This window comes from Chiloscyllium punctatum, chromosome 6 (assembly GCF_047496795.1).
Source record: "Chiloscyllium punctatum isolate Juve2018m chromosome 6, sChiPun1.3, whole genome shotgun sequence".
Lineage (NCBI taxonomy): Eukaryota > Metazoa > Chordata > Chondrichthyes > Orectolobiformes > Hemiscylliidae > Chiloscyllium > Chiloscyllium punctatum.
Window position 1 is genome coordinate 66,845,961 of NC_092744.1, and position 7,798 is coordinate 66,853,758.

General features: G+C 41.4%; 3 non-coding genes across 3 annotated transcripts; all 3 read left to right on the forward strand.

The window, feature by feature from the left end:
* The first annotated feature begins 4,455 nt into the window (after window positions 1-4,455).
* LOC140479226 (small nucleolar RNA SNORD49) lies at window positions 4,456-4,522 on the forward strand. Its single transcript, XR_011961003.1, has one exon. It is a non-coding gene; the product is annotated as a small nucleolar RNA SNORD49 (small nucleolar RNA).
* Window positions 4,523-5,451: 929 nt separating this feature from the next.
* On the forward strand, window positions 5,452-5,523 carry LOC140479229 (small nucleolar RNA SNORD65). Its single transcript, XR_011961006.1, has one exon. It is a non-coding gene; the product is annotated as a small nucleolar RNA SNORD65 (small nucleolar RNA).
* Window positions 5,524-6,182: 659 nt separating this feature from the next.
* LOC140479225 (small nucleolar RNA SNORD49) lies at window positions 6,183-6,255 on the forward strand. Its single transcript, XR_011961002.1, has one exon. It is a non-coding gene; the product is annotated as a small nucleolar RNA SNORD49 (small nucleolar RNA).
* Window positions 6,256-7,798: the final 1,543 nt, after the last annotated feature.

The following is a 7,798-nucleotide window of genomic DNA, read 5'->3' on the forward strand; positions in this document are numbered from 1 at the left end:
GAAACATGGGCTGAGAAGTGGCAGATGGTGTTTTAGATAAATGTGAGGTGCTGCATTTTGGGAAAGCAAATCTTAGCAGGACTTATACATTTAATGCTAAGGTCCTACTGAACAAAGAGACCTTGGAATCAGGTTGATAGCTCCTTGAAAGTGAAGAGTTGGAGGATTTGAGTTATAGGGAGAGGTTGAATAGGCTGGAGACGTTGGATAGGCTGGAGTGTCGGAGACTAAGGGGTGACGTTATCGAGGTTTACAAAATCATGGGGGACATGGATAGGATAAATAGATAAAGTCTTTTCCCTGGGGTAGGAGCGTCCAGAACTAGAGGGCACAGGTTTAGGGTTAGAGGAGAAAGATATGAAACAAACCTAAGGGGCAACTTTTTCACAGAGAGGGTGGTACGTGTATGGAATGAGCTGCCAGAGGAAGTGATGGAGGCTGGTACAATTGCAACATTTAAAAGGCACCTGGTTGGGTATATGAATGGGAAGGGTTTGGAGGGATATGGGCTAGGTGCTGGCAGGTGGTACTAAATTGGTTTGGGATATCTGGTCGGCATGGACAGGTTGGACCGAAGGGTCTGTTTCCGTGCTGTACATCTCTATGACTCTATGTAGAAGGCTCGAACAGAATTAATCTAATTGCTTTTAAATTAATGAAAGAAATATAAATTTTAATTAAACGGTGGGTGGGATGGAAGTGTGATAGACAATCAAGATTAAAATTAACACTAGCATTGTAAATTTGTTAAACCGAAAGTGCCATTGCAGCTCATGGTATCTCAGGCCATTTTATTACGTTAAAATAAAACTTGTAAACATTACATATTATTTTAATTTTACTTCTTTCCACTCATCTTTGTATAATTGTGCCTGCTCACACCAATGCATTAAAATTATACTACCTGAATGGGATTTCTAATGGAATTGGTTTATTGATGATTGGAATATCATTTTCTCCAATATAAACAAATTAAAACATTTTATTTTTTGGCATTTTCATAGATGATCACTGCGAGCAACTTTTGGTATTTGTTATCTCTACAAGTTGTCAAGGATTGTTTGAGATAGTTCTCTGCCACCAATCCTCCTTTGTATTTGCTTTGTCTTGGATCTATTTAGTAATTAATGGTAAAGCATATACTACTGTGGAGAGCCTACAGAAGATCAATTCTTCTAAGATACATGGGGTTTATCGCATATTAACAATCAATGCAACATTTGGACAGTCATAATTATTAAGACCTGAGGCAGCTAGTCGATATATTCACAGCCTCTGAAAGCTCAAGTAGAAGGCATTGTCTCCCCAAAAGACTATGTGACATCAGTAGAATAGGTGGAGCCAATGTAAAATGAACATTAGCTCCTTCAGAACATCACCCTAGAAAACATTTTTAAAATTCATTTATGGGACATGGCTTTGCTGGCTATGCCTTTTAGTGTTCATCCCTTATTATCACAAGGCAGTAATGGTGAGCTGCCTTCTCAAATCACTGCAGTCCATTAGATGTAGCTACACACACACAGACACACAGTCTTGTTATGACTGGGAATTTCAAGATTTTGATCCAGTAACACTGAAGACCAACATATTTTCAAGTGAGGATGGTGAGCTGCTTGGAGGGGAACTTGCAGATAGCAGTGTTTCTATGTCCTTGTCTTTCAAGATGTAGTGGTAATGGGTTTGGAAGATGCAGTTTAAGAAATCTTGGTCAATTTCTGCAGTGCATCTTGTAAATAGTACACACTGGTTCTATTGTTTGTTAGTGGGAAAGGAAGGGAATGTTGTGGATGTGGTGTCAAATGAAGCAGGCTGCTGTGTCCTGGAACAAAAAGAGAAAATGTTGCAGAGGCTCAGCAGATCTAGAAGCAGCTGTGGAGAGAAAACATTGATAAGGTTTCAAGTCCAGTGACCCTTCTTCAGAACAGACTGGTTGGAATAATAAACATAGCAATTTAAAATAATTTAAGTTTTCCTATAGCAAAAGGTCTCAATTGGTTTTTCCATGAAGAGTTCACGACAGCACAATACCATTTTTGCCTTATTACATTCCAAAGGTCAAGCTTTACTCCAGATCTTCAGTGCAAGAAGCAAAGCTATCTTTCAGATAAAACATTAATCCAAGCTCAATTTGAAACAGCTCAGGCAGATATAAAAGACACCTTGGCACAATTTAAGCGACAAGTTGACACTTCAATGACAGCATAGTTTGTTACAAAGCAAGATTTCCAGAAGTTTTGAAAAGCACCAGGAGTTTATTTTGACGTGACTTCAAATAGCAAAATCCCATTCCTGAATTTAAAATATTCTTGCAACAAAGCATTGCAGAAGCAAAAAAAAAATAGGGAATACTGCAGGAACTTGGAGATCGGAAAATAATTCAGGCTACGGTACATATTTTGGGACTCAGTAAAGCATAATTAGAAAAGGATGTAGCATCCTAGTATTTTGACCCAAACGAGCACATATTACACATAAGCATCCAATTCCTCTTAGAAGCTTCACTACTGACTTGAACCACTCAGATCATTCAGAACCATCACGTGACTCAACCCCGCGCGCGCCCGATTTAAACAGAGCGGAAATGACTTTCCTCCACTGCCCCCTTCATAAATCAATATTGAAAATGAAGTGACATATCGAGTTTTTTAAACAGTGCAGCAATTTAAATTTGATGTACATCCCCGAGCTGGTGTGTGTTCACGATTAGAAGTTTAATTTAAAGTTCTGATGTGACGTCACGGGGCGTGCCCAGCCGAGCCTATAAGAACAGGAACGAGCGACACCAACAGTCTCTCTGAGGGTGTCGTTGACTCTGTACGGATGGTCTGTATCCGCTCTACGAAGAAGTGGTTTGGCTCACGAGCTGCCGTCATGACGGTAATTCGTTACGATATAGCGGTTGAAGTGTATTCTCAGCGAATGATTCGAGTTTCACAAATTTATTATTCCCCAGTAGAAACGCACCGCGTGTTTTGAGTGGGGAGGGGGGGGGTGCTGCTGGCAACTCGGTGAAAGGAACGCTTACGCTTTTCCCGGTCACGGTACGTGTGCCGGACCCACGCCTGTGTTGATCCCTTTATTTCTCTTTGCGCCAATGCGGCGCATGCGATGTTCACCTCTGCCCGTGTGCCGGTCCGGCGCCTGCGCCGTTTCCTTCTTTCACCCCCGGCCCCGTGCCGGTCCGGCGTCTGCGCTGTTTCCTTCTTTCACCCCCCCCCCCCCCCCCCCGGTCCCGTGCCGGTCCGGCGTCTGCGTTGTTCTCTACCACCGCGTGTGCGCAGATCGGGCGCCTGCGCCGGAGCCTCCCTCCGCCTGTGTCCCGTTATCTTCCCCGCACCTCGCGGTAGTTGTTGACTTTCCGGAGGCTAGTTCGCCGGAATTTCCGTCTGAGCCCCGTGTCGGGTTCCATTACTTTGCCTGGGACCTTTTAGGTCGCACGTGTTCTCTTCGGCAAGATGGCGGCCGGGTCGATGGGAGAGGCGGGGCGGGCGGGCGGGGGAGAGGGGGACTGGGTATGCGGCCCTGGGGATGTGGCTCTTTACCCATCACACTACCCGGGGGAACCGCGGCCCTCCCACGCAGTCAATAGGCTCCTCTGTTCCGGGCCGGAGCCGGTATGGCATAACTTGAGGCGAAGGCACTTGAATGTGTTCTTTCTGCTGCACACTCGGGGGGCGAGTTTGTTCGAGCAGGTTCAGGAGTCGCACGGTGGGATTTTTCGTTTCGTTCGCTTGAATGAATCACTTTGATAAAACATGAATTGCTGGAGGATTTCAGCAGGTCTTGGCAGCCTCCGAGTGCTAACCTATGCCTCCCCCTCTTGTGCTTCGGTGGCTCAGTGGTTAACACTGCTGCCTCACAGCGACAGTGATCCGGGTTGAAGCCCCGCTCGGGCACGTGTCTGTGTGGAGGTTTGCACATTTTCACCGTGTCTGCGAGGGTTTCCTCCCAAAGGTGTGCAGGTTAGCTGGATTGGCCTTGCAAGCTTGCCTGTTAATTAGGGGTAAATGTAGGGGAATGGTTCTGGGTGGGTTTCTTTTGTGTAGTTGTGGACTTGAGCCGAAGGGCTTATTTCCACAACGTATGGGATCTAATCTGGAGAAAGCAATTCTGCTAATGTTTGGAGAAAGTGAGGACTGCAGATGCTGGAGATCAGAGCTGAAAATGTGTTGCTGGAAAAGTCCAGAGACCTTTATGCTGCTTTCCCACCACAGACGCCCACTGGCCACCTGTGTTTCTCCAGCACTTTACGTTTTTGTTTCAGATTTCCAGCATCTGCAATTCTTGCTTTTTTTGGACTTGGTTCTGTATTTTTGTCTGTAATTGTGTATCGTTAGTATTGAATTGCAAAGATGTGAGGAATTGCTTAAGTTTGCAGGGGCATGGGAAACGTGATTAATATTGAGGTGCAAAGGATATTTTGAGCTTGTAAAAAGCCTTTTATTTCTCCTTTTTAATGATAAAACCGAATAGGAAGTGTCGTCAGATTTGAAAACTGATGACTTTTTTAATTATGAAACTTCATTTTTAACAAATCCTGAGTTGAAGAATTAAATTACTGATTATTACTATTTTATTTTAACAGTTGATACCTCTGCTGGAGTGTGTTAATTGGTCAATTTCTTTAAATGTTGTACTTCAGTTCTACAAGGAGAAAGTGAGGACTGCAGATGCTGGAGATCAGAGCTGAAAATGTCCCTGGAAAAGCGCAGCAGGTCAGGCAGCATCCAAGGAGCAGGAGAATCTTCAGACATAAGCCCAAAGATTCCTGAAGAAGGGCTTGTGCCTGAAACGTCTATTCTCCTGCTCCTTGGATGCTGCCTGACCTGCGCTTTTCCGGCAACACATTTTTCAGCTCCTTATGCAATTGATTTAACAAATGGCAGGCATGCTTGCGTCGGAGTATTCTCATCACAATTGCATGGCAGTTGTCAAAGCTTCAGCATAATTAGTTGAGTGCCATAGGCATAACCTGCAGCAAACCTCAAATTGCACCACTGAAGTTTTGATTATAATGACTGAAAATAGTCTGTCCTTAGTAAGCATGTTTCTTCATGTATAGCACAAATTTTATGGATCTGCACATTTTAATGTAGAATTACTTGCATGAAGAAAATGATCCAAAACAGCTCTGTTAGGTGGCCTGGCTGTTTTAAGTACTGAATTCAAATGGTGTATTTTCTAATTGTTTTTTTTCCAATGCAGTTGTCCATTTTGATATCTGAAGAATGGGAATTGGATAGATTCGCTACAGTGTTTGCTCTAACAGGTCAGCTTGTGCCCATGATAAAATTCACTATCATTGGGTTTTTTGAATCGATTATGTGCATACACTAAAATGGAGGCTAGCTTTGTCATCTTGTAAAGTCAATGCTGGCTTTTTTTTGAAAAGATCTTTCACTCTTGTGATTAGTATCTAAACTTGAGTAACCTGTTATGGATAGACATGAATGATGAAACCAAACTCAAAAGCTGGAATTACCGTCAGATTGGAATGTGTTGAGCAATGGTTTTCTGATCATGTTTAAGACCTTTTTTGATGTAAGACCTTTTCATGTTGGCTTATTTGCTCTTTTAAAAAAAAAAAATTTCAAGCGCAATTGAATACTCACATTGTCTGGTGTTTTCCTTTGTATCCAAGAGCCTGTTGTTGTAATGGAAGATGGCTAAATAGTGCTGACCTGACTTCAATCATGAATTGGCTTTTGCCAGTGCTGAAGGTAGGACCTTAATGTGGCAAATGACTTTTTTCTTAATGGATTGTGGTCACTTTTACTGAAGCATTTTGGGGTGCTCTTGGTGCATTTCCCTTATTTCAGTTTTTTCATTTACAGCCATTCCAACTTGGCCCTAAGATTTTCCTGAAACCCATGCTTAAAATCTTCTACACATTTATATCCTGGTTTGTTTTATTGCTTCTCTGCTTTGACTACTGAAAGCTGATATTACTGTCAGTGAGCAGCGTTGAGTATTGGTTCTCTGATCATAGCATTTGGTTCCTGAGTTAAATATGCCAAGATTTAATCATTTTAAGCACATTTCTCTTATCTCAGGTGGAGATGTTGACCATCCTGAATGCTTGGGTATACACATGGATGATTAATTTTCAGGTGAGTTTCAATGAGTGTAACATTGCTTGCAATCAAATTACTGTACCAAAAGTTTCAGTTCTTCAATCTCCGAATGATGATAATACACATAGGAAGTGCCGTCAGATGCGATGACTGATGATGCTCAATTTCATTTCTGACTAAAGGTGAAGACATTCGTTATCCTGTTTTTATTTTCCTGGCTATTATGCCGCCTGACATACTTTGTTTTGTTTTTTCAGCAATTAGCATTGAAGAAACATTGCAGTATTTTGTCGAAGATTGTGCTGAAAGTGGTAAGTAATGTTGGCTGCCAATGCAGGTTTAATTTTTCAACACTTTGGTTGTTTTACCACATTGTGGTAATAACATTCCTAGTTATGGTCAATTCAGAATTCTCTTAATTATGGGTTGTAATTAGAGCTGGTTAACATATTTAAATCAAGTGCTCAGTGCAATATTGTTTACAATTGGGAGTTGCATTGTTCGGTTGAAAGAAGCCAAAAGAACATGTTATTAATCGCAAGTCTCAATTGTCATTTCTTGATGTCATTGTAAACATTGGAGAGTGTCACTTGGCTGTTCACTAATGTTTGTTCTTTTTTTTTCAAAACAGTGCAAATGAAGAGCTATTGAAAATACTCCTCGCTCAGACTGAAACACCTATTCACCATTTTCTTGTGGATCTCCTGATATGCAATTGAAATCCACTGTTCTCATATATTGAGGTTTCTGCCATTGTTGACTATCAGTCTGCATTGTTCATATGTGCAAGCGTTTTGATTAGCTAGCGTTGGCTTAAATTGTAATGTTTGTACCCATTTTACACGTGTTAAAATTGGTTTTTGTTTTTGTTGCCTGTTGTAATTTTTCATTGTTACTGCAGTACACTAGTTGATTTACAATTTACTGAAGACTTGTGAACAAATGGATAAAGGGGCACTTTATAAATTGTTCTAACATCAAACATTTGAAAGAACGTGATGTTATACCTTTATTTTCCCAGTTCTAAATCTGTGTTGTTCCATTGTTCCTTTTTCTGTTCTCATGCCATTTCTCATTCATTACATTCTGGTCATATGTTGTAGTCCTGCATTCCACTCAATTTCTTATGTGCTGCATTCCAGTCTGAACCTGTAACTGTGAAAGTGAACACTCACTTTATAAATATGCCAGGTAATTCAGTTATTTGAAAACTTTTTTCTTGCAGAAAAATGGCAGTGCAGAAGGCTGATGAGGAAGAAAGGTCATAATTTTAGTGATGAAGACCTTGACACTTCTCAATGAGGTGGAGGCAAAGCGACACAGGCTGCTTGGCTATGAAAAGCGTAGGGCACCTAGAAGAGTTAGCATTTTGGCATGGAAGGAGGTTGCAGAAACGGTGACTGCTAATAGCACTATTCCACAGACTGCGGAGCAATGTTGCAAGAAACTGACTTAACACGATCTGCCAGGGTTTGTAGAATTTTCATTTAGGATTTAACTGGTTATGAAGTGAAGGTCTTGTTTTGTGGACAGATTGAGTGACATATTTGAGAGGGTTGTGAAGTTGTTACTCTTGGAGGTTGGGCTTTTGACAATTTGTACAGATCCCTTGGATTAATGAGATAAAATGTTTAGTGAATGTTAACTCTAAACTATGAAGTGAGTCAAATCTTAGCAAGATAGCACAAGTAATTATGATGCATGTCTGTTTAAACAGATTA